Source organism: Delphinus delphis, chromosome 3 (genome assembly GCF_949987515.2).
Source record: "Delphinus delphis chromosome 3, mDelDel1.2, whole genome shotgun sequence".
Taxonomy (NCBI): domain Eukaryota; kingdom Metazoa; phylum Chordata; class Mammalia; order Artiodactyla; family Delphinidae; genus Delphinus; species Delphinus delphis.
Window position 1 is genome coordinate 153,155,519 of NC_082685.1, and position 13,625 is coordinate 153,169,143.

The 13,625-nt window shown below is 34.4% G+C and overlaps 1 pseudogene; it reads right to left on the reverse strand.

Moving 5' to 3' along the window:
* Window positions 1–8,607: 8,607 nt before the first annotated feature.
* LOC132422495 (protein lin-37 homolog pseudogene) lies at window positions 8,608–9,235 on the reverse strand (annotated as a pseudogene).
* Between the last annotated feature and the right edge of the window lie 4,390 nt (window positions 9,236–13,625).

The window sequence follows — 13,625 nt, forward strand, 5'->3', positions numbered from 1 at the left end:
TTTATGAAGACAGACATACAGGAAGGTACTGTGTTTGTTTTAGGTATATATGATTAGAGCTACAGAAGCCATGTGTGACTCACTGATGCATCTGATATCTGGTTTCCTATAGAGCCCAAGCTGAGTATTTTACTGAAACCTCCAATAATCTCCAATACATAATATGTTAATATGTTTAAAATATCCTTATACAATTAATATGAAGTTCTAGCTTATAAATGTTCTGATAGTGTTAAAGAGAAGACACATCTAGTGCCACTGTTATGAGGAGTGAGTCATCGAGAAATATTTTATTAATTTGCTTTAATTTCCTGATAAGTTCCATAAATCTATGCAAAGTTGTATGAATTACTTCCCAAATAGTAGAGAATTCATTAATCCAGCATTTAGCAACTATGCTAATTATTGAGAAAAGTTAAGGACTGATAGTCATTTTAATGAAAAAAATAATAAGGGGGATGATATTTAAAAGTCACAAATAATTCCTAAAATGAAATAATGGATAAAATGCTATGATTATAAATGATATAAAGAGTATATACTTTAACTCAAGAGAAATGAAAACACCATGTTCACACAAAAACTTGCATATAAACTTCACAGCAGCATTATTCATAATAGCCAAAAAGTAGAAACAATACAAACGTTCATCAATTAATGACTGGATAATAAAATCCTCACGATCGAATATTATTTGGCAATAAAAAGGAACGAAGTACTGATACATGTTCCACTATAGGTGAACCTTAAAAACATTATGCAGAGTGAAACAAGCCTCTTACAAAGGCCATACATTGCATGACTGCATTTATATAAAATGTCTAGCACAGGCCAATTCATAGACAGAGAAAGTAGATTATTGGTTGCCTCACTGTAGGAAAATAAGAGATGACTGCTAAAGGTATGGAATTTCTTTTTGGGGTGATGAAAAAGCTGTAAAGTTGACTGCAGTATTGGTTGCACAACTCTGTGAATATGCTAAAAACCACTGACATATACTTTAAGTGGGTAAATTGTATGGTTTGTGAATTATAGTTAATAAAGCTGTAACCAAAAAAAAGGAGTATATACTTAGAGTAAAATAGAAATGTGCTAGTTTTATGACCTTGAAATAATTATAAAACTGTTTGAGATATATTATTTTTTAATTTGTAAAAAATAAGTAAATGCCTGACAAACTGAGTTACTGTGAGACTTAAATTACATGAGGCTATGGTCATACATGAAGTGTCAGTCAAATTATTAGTGGGCTTTTTTATTTGTTATTTAATCTAACAGCAACGACATGAGGGAAGTATCATTATGCCCACTTTTAAGAAGTATTTAAATATAATTACATTATTTCTGTATGACAAAGTATGCTGAATACTAAACAAAAGAAATATGTTTATATTTATCATGGCTCATATCCCATTACAGGAACAAAGTCATGTAAAAATTTACAATGTTAATTATTTCATTATAATCATGTCAATTATCTAATGGAGAAGTAAAAGTGATAGGAAAGCTTCTAATAGGAAACCTAATCTAGTCTAGTATGTCCAGAAAGACTTCTTCATTTCCAATTTGATTTGTGATAGATAAATTGGAGTTAGACCATAATAAGAAAATGTATAGCAGTAATAACAGTATGTGAATTTTCTGAAAGCTGTATGGGCTGAGTTTTCTGAGAACTGAAATTTGATCATTCTGCTTTGATGTCGGTAAGCAATGGGGAAAAAGCTCTGGATGCCTTTGGTGAGTTAGTAAGAGGCCAGTTTATGTTATAGGATATACAATTTATAATATAGGATATAGACCTCTATTACAAAGGCAACAAGAAGTCGTAGAAGAATCATCAATGGGAAAATGACATGATCAGAACTGGACTGTAACTTCTTTTTGAATTATGGCAACAGAAGTGTGTGTTGAGTGAGGGGGCAGCAGTAATGGTTCTGAGCCCTCAACCACCATTGCCCCAAAGATAGTGTGGACAACTGCCTCCTGTGGCATGTTTCCATTTCGTGACTGCCTCTGAGAAGAAGAGGGAGGCTGCTTCATACTTTATTTATACCCACTGAAACCACAATAGTGGGAAAATGAGCATCATATTCAATACTTGAAGCAACTTCAATTATGAGGGCTGTGTAAAATCTAAGTCATCTATAAATTAAACCTTCTCCTACATAATCTCATGCCCTATTTTCTACAGTAAGGCTGCATAGTGGTCCTTCCCTCTCTTCTTCTTGTTGAGATAGTCTTTTCTTCCACACAATTCATGAATAATTCTTTCAGCTTAAAGTTTTTACTCACTATAACATTTAATAAATTTTATTTTCCCACATGTCGGCCATATGAAATACATCTTATTTTTATTAGTATATATGCCATACACAAAATATTTCCAAGCATGGTTGACAGTAGAGAGAGACTCTTACAGGGTACGTTTTCCATATGAATTATGTTCTAAACCACTTTTCCTATTTTAACACAATGCCTTCCCTTCCTGAATACATCTATCAGTATTTTTCATGAGAGACACTAAAGTGACCTGGAAAATAAGGAGTAAGTAGCTTTTAGAGTACCCAGATAATAATAGTCTATTAATTCCTTTGGAAACTTTTTTTTTTAAATGAGGCATCCTAATTCAGAAAGATATGATACTTAAGCAGCCATCTGAAAAAAAAATACACGTTTTCCTGGTATATTAAAGGATGGTTATTTTCCAGAGAGAAGAGAGAATGTAGAGAACAACATATAATAGACTGTGCAGACAGAAGAGCAAGAAGCTTCACTGTCTTGTTTGTCATCACAGAAGAGCGAAAGAATCAGAGCTGAGCAAGCATGTAAAAACACTGCTCTTGCAGTGTGTTTAAAAATCATTTAACTGGTTTTATTTGTTTACAGAATTGTGATTATTAATATATATGTTTATTTCTATATTATTATTTTGTGTTATTTATAGCACACATTTCCCTTTTTCATTTTTCTCATTTTCTTCCTTCCATTTACCTAGTTTTCTACAGTTTTATGTCTAATTTTGTTCTTTTAATGGTTACCCTTATAAATTGAGCACACTTTCAGGCGATTATCTTTCTACTCAACAAGCAGTATTTCTGCCCTGCAAACTGGTTCATCTGTACCATTTTTCTAGATTCCACATATATGCATTAATATACGATATCTGATTTTCTCTTTCTGACTTACTTCACTCTGTATGACAGTCTCTAGATCCATCCACGTCTCTACAAATGACCTAACACAGATGTAGAGAACAAACGTATGGACACCAAGCGGGGAAAGTGGTGGTGGGGGTGATGGTGGTGGGATGAATTGGGAGATTGGGATTGACATATATACACTAATATGTATAAAATAGATAACTACTAACCTGCTGTATAAAAAATAAAATAAAATTCAAAAACAACAGTATTAATAAATAAGAATATTTTAACTTAAATTTCATTCATCCTTAGTGTCCATACTATTGCTGCCTGAAACTCAGTTCTCGTTTTATTAATGTCTTCAATATATTTTTGTCATTCAGTTATTTTTTATGATTGTCCATGTATTTACCATTTATTTCCTCTATAATACTTAATTCCCCTTTCTTCCTTTAATTTCTTTCTCTCTTAAATTTATCCTTGCTATTTCTCTCATTGAGTAACTGTTGGTAGCAAAGTTTCTCAGTTTGTCTGTCTTAATGTTTTTTCTTATTATTGGAGCTAGATGCAAAACTGCAATATGACATTTATTTTATCTGAGTCTTTGAAAGATACAATTTTATGTGTTTTGTTGTTGTTACGAAAAGTTTTTTTCACTTTAATATTTTGTCTTTTGTAGGTAACTTATTTTTTTTTCCTTTGGATACTCTTAAAATCATAAAATTTTTGCCTGTAATAATTTCTATTTTATTACATATTTCTAAGTATTATTTTACTTTCATGGGTTTTTTGTTGTTTTTGTTGTTATCAGTGTTCAATCAATTAGGACATTTATCTATTCCAGAAAACTTCAGTCATTATGTATTTAAATATTATTTATTCCCATTCTTTCTACTTTCTTGTTTTGAATCTCCTAAAGGACCCACACTGGCTTTCTTATTTTATCGTCATGTCCCTTAATCTCCTTCTTAAAAAAATTCTATTCCAATCTCTGTGCTATATTCTGAATGCTTTCCACAATTGTATTTACAATGACAATTCCAACCACGTCTAATTTTTAACTCGTTGTCTTCCTACTAAATTTGATTTTTAAGTTAACTATTTGGTTATACCTATCTTAGAATTTTATTATTTCATACTGAAGTAAAATCTGTTTACTTATTGTATATTACTCATATAACATAGTTGTAAATTTTCAAATCTTTTCTCTTATACCTCTGACTCTATATACGTTAGAACTATTTCCATTTGTATATTGTTTATGGAACTAATTTTCTAAAAGATTGGCTTCTGTTTTTAATTTATATTATTTGAATTACATATTGATACAAAACAAATTCTAGACTGAAATAGATATAAAGCAATTCTTAGAAAGATATTTTCATTTTCTTTCTCCCTCTCCCTCCGCCTTCCCTCCCTCCCTTCCTTCCTTCCTTGCTTCTTTCTTCCTTTTTTCCTTTTTTCCTCATGCTATGTGCCATTGGGGTTTTACCAGCTTGGAATTGGTTTGTAAAATAATTATTCACCTTGGAAATTCTTACCTTTATGCTCAATATACATTTGGACTCTATGCCATTATGTGATATATTTTGGTTGTTAATTCCTAACAAGTTTTTAATATATGTGAGTGTGTGCGCGCATGCGCGCACGCACACGTGTGTATTTTCATCCGCTGTTGCATGCTATGGCTAACTTAATTTAGTTTTTAAGGACCTATGTTATTTCATTTATTTATTTATTTATTTATTTGATTACTGATCTTTAGTTCCTTTGGTAATAAGTGTGAAACTTCCGGAACCTTGGCTTTAATGCAATGATCTTACTTCTGGCTACTGAGCTTTCTTGGGTCTAAACACAATTCTCCTGACTTTCTGTCTCAAATTTCAGCCATTGGTCATTAATATGGAATCCAAACCATCACACTCCTTTGCTTCAAGGCCTGTTGTCTCTGGATTTAATGTCTTCTTGAGCAAACCAAGTCTGTGATGCATTTAATAACTATTTTATAATAGATGAGTTAGTATACTCAGAATTTTCATGTTTCTAATAAATATCTATTTTGATCAGGCTCTGACGTTTCCAAAATTGGAAGCGACTGCTATATTTCTTTGCTCACTATATAAATTTAAAAAATGTGTCTAAAATAATGTTGAATTAAGTTTTTCAATATTGTGAGTAGACACTTGCTGTATATACCATTCCTTTTGTCTTTTATTTTTCTGCTCATAGTTATGAAGTGAACTGGAAGTTTATTTCTTTGTTAAAAATTCTCTAATATTTTCCACACAGGCTGGTTAATAGGCTTATCAATCTTCAGTTTTAGCTGAGTCTATGCCTAGAATTTGAATATTATGTTTAAATGACAAAAAAATGAATGACAGCTGAATTATTTATCAGAACTGTAGGAGTTTAAGTCAAGTTTTCAAGGATTTATCACATACAAATGCTACACTAAATCCTAGGTCTTCTTCTAAAAATTAAGTAAATATAGATTATTTTAAGATGCTATACATAGGAAACTGACATGTGTTTAAAAATTTTCTGTTCCTTAAAACTATTATTTGAACTATAAAAAACTCAGGGGGAAAATCATTTATTATTGAAATACTGACAATCTTAGCAACCTGGCACTTCTTTTTTTTTTTTTTTTTTTTTTTTTTTTTTTGCGGTACTTAGGCCTCTCACTGTTGTGGCCTCTCCCGTTGCGGAGCACAGGCTCCGGACGCGCAGGCTCAGCGGCCATGGCTCACGGGCCCAGCCGCTCTGCGGCATGTGGGATCCTCCCGGACCGGGGCACGAACCCGTGTCCCCTGCATCGGCAGGCGGACTCTCAACCACTGCGCCACCAGGGAAGCCCAACCTGACACTTCTTAAATGAAGTTTTAAGAAAATTGTATCTCCATCAATATACTCTCTATCAATCCAGAAAGCATGGGTAAAAAATATAATGTGAAAACATGCAATTCTCAAGGGGCTACCTTAACAGTAGGTATTTTGGAGAGTGTACTGTTTTTCTTGAGATTTTCTTGGCATAAAAGATACTAAAGTCGGGCACCCCTGGTGGCGCAGTGGTAGAGAGTCCGCCTGCCGATGCAGGGGACACGGGTTCGTGTCCTGGTCCGGGAAGATCCCACATGCCGCGGAGCGGCTGGGCCCGTGAGCCATGGCCACTGAGCCTGTGCGTCCGGAGCCCGTGCTCCGCAACGGGAGAGGCCACAACAGTGAGAGGCCCGTATATCGGAAAAAAAAAAAAAAAGATACTAAAGTCATTTTGTTCTTTTCAACAATATTACTCCATGTCTACTCATAGCACAGCACATTAGCTTGTCAAGAAAAATCATCACCTAGCAGATACAAATATGTTTATAACATTTTTATGGGTTCCTTCTAATGGATGCATGTCATCAAGAAAAACCATTCTGATATAACGTTTATGCTACACAATGATGTTTCATACTCTATATGAGATTTTCCATTTACAAGAGTTAGAGAAATTTACATATAAAGTGGGAGAGTCCAAAAAGTGCCACATCATTAAGTTAAACATAGCACAACATACCCATTAGCTTAAAATTCTGTTGCACTTCTTTTTTTTCTTTTTTTTTTCTGCGGTACGCAGGCCTCTCACTGTTGTGGCCTCTCCTGTTGCGGAGCACAGGCTCCGGACGCACAGGCTCAGCGGCCATGGCTCAAGGGCCCAGCCGCTCCGCGGCATGTGGGATCTTTCCGGACTGGGGCACGAACCCCAGGCGGACTCTCAACCACTGCGCTACCAGGGAAGCCCTGTTGCATATCTTTAGTTAAGCAATTTCTGCATGCTATCATATTTCCACAGATAAGTACTGGAAAACAAGAAGCCATAAGAATGATTATTTGAGATACACAGGGGTTTTTGTTTGTTTGTTTTTGTTTTTTTTGCGGTACGCGGGCCTCTCACTGTTGTGGCCTCTCCTGTTGTGCAGCACAGTCTCCGGACGCGCAGGCTCAGCGGCCATGGCTCATGGGCCCAGCTGCTCCGCGGCATGTGGGATCCTCCCGGACCGTGGCACGAACCCGTGTCTCCTGCATTGGCAGGTGGACTCTCAACCACTGTGCCACCAGGGAAGCCCCACAGGTTTGTTTTTTAAGGTACTGTTTTTTTTTTTCCCTAATGTTCCCAGAGCTTTTATCAGCTATGCCTAAAAAGCTTCTCTGCTCTCCGTCCTTCCACACCATGTGAGTAATGGGACTAGCACCTTGTTGTAACATACTGCAGCCTGGGAAAGATACATCCTTCTCCAAAAAGTCATCACCTTGGATGTTCACTAGAAAATTTTGTGATCTTTTACTTTATCCAGAATATAAATTTGTTCAAACGAGAAATAACCTGGGAATGACAGTGGATTCAGTCTTATTGACTCAGCACAGATAACAGGGAATACACTTGTTCCCTCCTCATTACTCACAAAATATTTGCATCTTGAAATGGCCAGTTAGAATATTTTATTCAGGCGTGGTTTTTCATGTCACAGCTCCTTTAAGAATCCACAGGGAGTCTAAAGGAAATGTCTATGCATCTGTATTAAACATTGTGAAACCAAAGATCCCCAGTATGGTCTCTGGAGTGTCACACACCCTGCTCCTGAGATAAATTTGATCACTTTCCTACTTCTCTAAATGGACAAGTTACTGGAGAAAATGTTAGTTTTTATGGATGTATTCCTTGGTTTTCTTAGTTTACTTAAACTTTTACTTACCTAAGTTACTGACACACGTTTTAAATTCTTCTATTCCTTTGTCTAGTGATTTTACACAATGCTCTCCTGACTACTAATGGGTCATATATATACAAATGTTTATAATATAAATCTAACAAAAATGTCCCAGTTATATACAATGCAAACTAAAAATTATTGCTCTGAGAAACTAAAAAGGCCAAAATAAATGGTGAGATGTACCATATTTATGAGTTAGAAGACTCAAGAGGTTAAAATGTCTCTTCTCTCCAAGTTGATTTTGATTCCAATCATAAGCAGTCTCTGTGTGTGTGAGTGTGTGAATGGTAATATAATTCTATTTTTCATGGGAAAATGAGAAGTGCCCAGAAAAAAACAAGGAAACCTTGAAAAAGAAGTAAATAATAGGTGGGCATATATCACCACATTTAAAATCTAACTATAAAGATATACTGGCATAAGCACAGTCAAAAGATAGGTTGAATAGGCATTCCAGAAAATGATCGGCACATATATATTGGCCCAACTTGCGGCAAAATGGCCATTGCAGTTCACCGGGGAAATGATGATCTTTTTAAGAAATGGTCCTAAGTGAAAATGAATCTCTATATGAAAAAATTTACTTTGACCTTATTTTTCAAAGAAGGGAAATGCTTATTGGAGTGGGGGGACAAGGGGACATCACTCTTTCTCTGACATCTCCTATTGTAACTTCATGATTTATGAGTAAGGATGCTGGTCCACCACTGTCAAATGAGTTTCCAGTTCTCCACATTGCTGTAGTTGAGGGCTTCAGACTTGGCCCCATCATTGGGGGTATCCTGTGTCTCTGGCTGCAGTGGGGAAGGTATGCAGAATCTGCAGGCATCTCCAGGTGGCCCAGGGGCTATGGGCGAAAGCAGCTGGTACACCTAACGACTCTTGCTGTTGGTGACCTCTGAAACCTCTGCATCCTCAAACACTGTGAGTAGCAGTGAGCTGGACGAGTGTTGACACGTTTGCAATGAGAGGCTCCTGCACATCCAGCACTACAGATTGACTACAGCAGTGTGTTCTCCCTAAACCGAGCTAAATCACCACTCCAGTCAAACAGCTTGATCACACACTTATTGGCTTTCTGCAGTCTCCCTCTGCCAGCCCATCCATCTTCCTCTTCTTCCTCATTCGCTGGTGGCAGAAGTGGGCAGATGGCCTTTTGCCGGTGGCCACAATGATGGAGCAATCCATGCTGTGGGTATCTGAGTGGGTCTTCCAGGCTTCCTCAGCCAGATGCTCCCTGTCCTTGTAACTCTTCTCCAACAGACACTGCGGAAGGGCATCCAGTTTGTTCCTGGTCTGGGACATCTTCAATTCTTATTTCTCTACTTTCACCTTCACCGGGAATTTAGTTTGGGTCTCACTACACACAAAAATTAAGCTCAGATGCTATAAATATTCATAGAGTGAGAAAACTTAGAGAAAAGAAGGAAGAATACATGACCAGGGTACAAAAACATTTGTTAAACACATCACAGAAATCAATAACTGTAAAAGTAAAGATGGATAATTTGCTCATCACTAAAATTTATAACTTCTATCAACCAAAAATCACAGAAGAAGGAACAAGCCAGAAACAGAGAAAATATTTGCAGTGCAAATATTTGAGTAAGTTCTCCTATCTGGATTTTTTTAATCCCATAAATTAATAAGACAAAGTATAAATAATCTGAGAGATAATAATAATAAATGAGGATATCAAAGACTCCTAAGAATAAAAAAAGTTGTTTCAGCGCAGTACTTATCAAGTAAGTGCATATCAAACTATAAGAAGGACAGACACACACTGGAATTATAATTAAACGGTGATAATAATAAGTGTTGGATAAAATGTGAAGTCAGAGGGAATAATTTTCTAGATGGAAGTAAAGATTGATACAATAGGTTTTGAAAACTCTTTGACAATACTGTTAAAACTAAACAAACACCTATTTTATGACCGAGCATTTATACTCATAGGTATGTGTGCAAAGGAAATGAGTGCCAATGTCCACACATACACACACACACAAAGTGAAATTATTTTCATAGCATTTCATGCATAACAGTTAAAAAACAAAAACAACCCAGTGTCCATTAGTGGTTGAATGTATTACTAAATTATGAAATACCCATACAACACAATGCCTCACAGTAATTTAAAAAAGCAAAAACACACACAAAAATAACTTTTTACACACAACAACACACAAAAAAGTAAGCACAAATAATATATACTCCATGATACCATAGATATATAGTTCAAAAACAGTCAAGATTACTTTATGGTGTTAGAACCGCCTTTGTTGGGGACCTACTGACTGAAAAAAAGACTAAAGGATGCTAGGAAAATCCTGATAAGGGTTATGATAAAACAAATGTATATTGATGTAAAAAGTCATCTAGCTACAGTTATTTTAGTGCTTTTTATCTATCTCAAAGCTTTTAATAGATCATAGCAGCTTTTCTTCTAATATGTTCATTTAATGGTAAAAATTTTATGTTGGTTACAGTAAATGGTGTAAAAAAAAAAAGCTTGTACTGACACTTCAAGTTGCAATTCCTAATTAAGGTTATTATTTTTACAATCATTGTTTAAAATTTCATATATCACTAAGACATTTACACGGGTTAATTGTAGCTTTTCTTTCTGTACATCATCAAGTACATACACCCTAGAAGACACCAGAGAAAGAGCTTGAAAAATATATTTATTTTTCAAATACCATAAATAAATACTATCTATTTAATATAGTTAAAAATATCAGTGACTAGTGAGTCAACAGTTAAAATCTAGGGGAAAAAATCTAGAGCTTAAAAACAAGCCTATTTTGCAATCTTTTAAAATATCAATGCCAGTATTTGATTCCAATTTTAAAACACTTGCAGTGTATACATTTGAATAAGGTAGACACCATAGGATATGTTTTACCAAGTGGCAGTTAGAATTGCTTTTGAATGTATCCGTGGTTTAAATACTTGAAGAAAAACACACATATTAATATCTACTCAGCAAATATCTAAGATCTACAAAATGATCGAACACTATAGATGTTAATCTTTTACAAGTAGCGAAAAAGATCCCCCAAATACAAGAAAAACATTGGCATTATATAAAAAGAAATGAGATGAACAACAATTCTAAGTATGTTTGCACATCCAAAGATGGGACTGCCTACAAACCTACACTACGTAATAGTCCCATCTCAAATATTTATAACATTTTATATTTGGATTAACTGCTTAAAGATTTTAAATTGTAGATGGCATATAACCGCAAGTAAGAATAAAAATAGACCCCAAATAACAATACACTCTTATAATTTATTCTTCTCAACAAATAAAAATGAATGCCTTTTACTTGGTTTTTATGCCTAACCATTTCTTGGTTTTCATGCTTAACCATTTTTATGCCTAACCATTTAAGTAAGGATCACTGTTTTAAGTCATTTATTCAAGTATCAATAGCAGGATACTTGAATAATGTGATGCCTAGTTAAATGATAAAAGGTAAATTATCTAATATGTATAAAATAGATAACTAATAAGAACCTGCTGTATAAAACATTAAGTAAAATAAAATTCAAAAAAAAGAAAAAAAGGTAAAATATGTTTTATTAGAAAACAGCACAATTAAATAGCCACTCATGTGAAAAGCTACAAATAGCTCTCAGGTAACCTGGTAGAATGTTACCTGAAACTATAAGTACATATTAAACTAGCAGTAAGAAATGGTTTTCAAAACTGAGCAGAATATAAACCAAAATAGCAGTTATCTATGGGTGGTAAAATTATGGGAGAATTTTTCTTTTTCTTTTTTTTAATATACATTTTTTCCAGTTGTCCACATTGAATACAAATGCCTCTGAGACAAAAAGCACCATGATCACATGGACAGCAACCACAGGAAAAAATATTGGCATAAACATAGTTGTCTCTATATCAAAGGCTCTTTCAAATATATGCGATTTAGTAGTAAAATATAACCCTACAGGAACAGTGATTATTAAACCAGTGAGAAACAGAAGCAGCTTCAGATAGAAGCTCTCATATGTGAAAAGTTTGCAGCATGTTCAGCACTGCTTTGTCACAGTTCTAGGTGGTTTCACTGGGCCAGCAGTGGGCAGGTCAGAAGTAACCACCTGCCTTTATGATCTAATGGATGTTACACATGAAACACTATTGAGATATTGAGATTTGGATGTTTTACCTTCTTGAAGGGATAATTTAAGTTTCTCATGTCCTGAAAACATAATAGAGATTTTCAGCAGAAATTTTTTTTTCAGCAGAAAATTTTTGATGGAAGAAATTTTTGCATATTGGGGTACGGGGAAGCCATTCTGGCTTATACATAATTTCACCTGAAGTTTATGTGAAATAGAACAGCTGACTTGTGGCCTGTCAAACATACATTGTACATCTGCTTTCATCATTAAAGTAAAGAATGTCCACTTTGAAGATAGAAAATGCCTCCCTTCCTATGACAACAATGTTGCCATGCCTTCAAAGATAAGGTTCCCTTCCCAGATGCCAGGGTCATGAGACTTTCTGTGTACATGCTAATCTGTAACTATACACCTCTGTTGAAACCTGAAGGAACGTACCCCTGTCATGTTTGATGAATGTTTTTTGTTCTAATAAGGTATAAAACTGTACTGAAAACCATGCTTGTCTGGAGCAGTTTCTTCCTTGGTAGAGGCTGCACTCCTGAGCTAGTCCTCAGCTTGGCTTGAATAAAACTCTATTCTATTTCTTAGTATAGATTCTTTACTGATTATTTGTGTCAATATTGCAATATCTAAAAGAGATTCAATATCTAAAAACAAATCAAATGGAAATTTTAGAATTTAAAATGAAATTAGGATTTCAATATATCCTTTTAAAAGCAGGCTAGACCCAATGTAAGATTATTGAATTGAACACACAGAAATAAAGAGAAGAGATAAATAAAGTGAATGGATAGTGCAGAAAAAAATGGGGGGGGGGGAAGAAATATGTGAGAAGCATAAGAAATTCTAAAATATATATAATTTAAGTGGAAATATTTGAAGAAACACTAGCTAAACATTTTCTAAAAATCATAATAGACATTAACCCCCAGATTCCTGAAGTACAATAAAACTAATAAAAAGAAAATCACACCTAGGCACATCTTAATACAGCTGCTGAAATCCAAAGAAATTTAAAAAAAAATGCTTTGCATGAGAAACACTTTTTTTTTTAATGGGGACACAGAAAATGTGAGATTAGAATAGACATAAAATCTATATCACACAAATAACAACCAAATAAATCTTTGATTACATACTGATATTTGACAGAGTAGGCTTTAGATTAAAAAATGCTAGTGCTAAAGAGGGATGAAATGTATTTATATTTAATTTTGTAATATAATGTATCTACAACAATGCCAAAGTAGAGTAGATGTTCATTATTTGCTGTTTCTATGCCTGAGTATAATACATACACTAAAGTAAAAATCATCCAGCTTTGTGGGCATATTGTTTGTTTATTTTGTTCAAAAAGTAACCAGTACTATATTGGAGATAGAATTTTCACTTGTGCTTTTGAAAGTAATCTAAAGTAATCTACTCCACGAAGGACACTGATATACACTTACAGATATGCTGAAATAGTATTTACAATTGCCCCTAAACCAAAATCCTAGAAACAATATTAATAACTAGAAATATAGGTTGAATTAGACAAATTCTGTAGTTTCAAGATAGCCTTACAATGGAAAACCATAGAA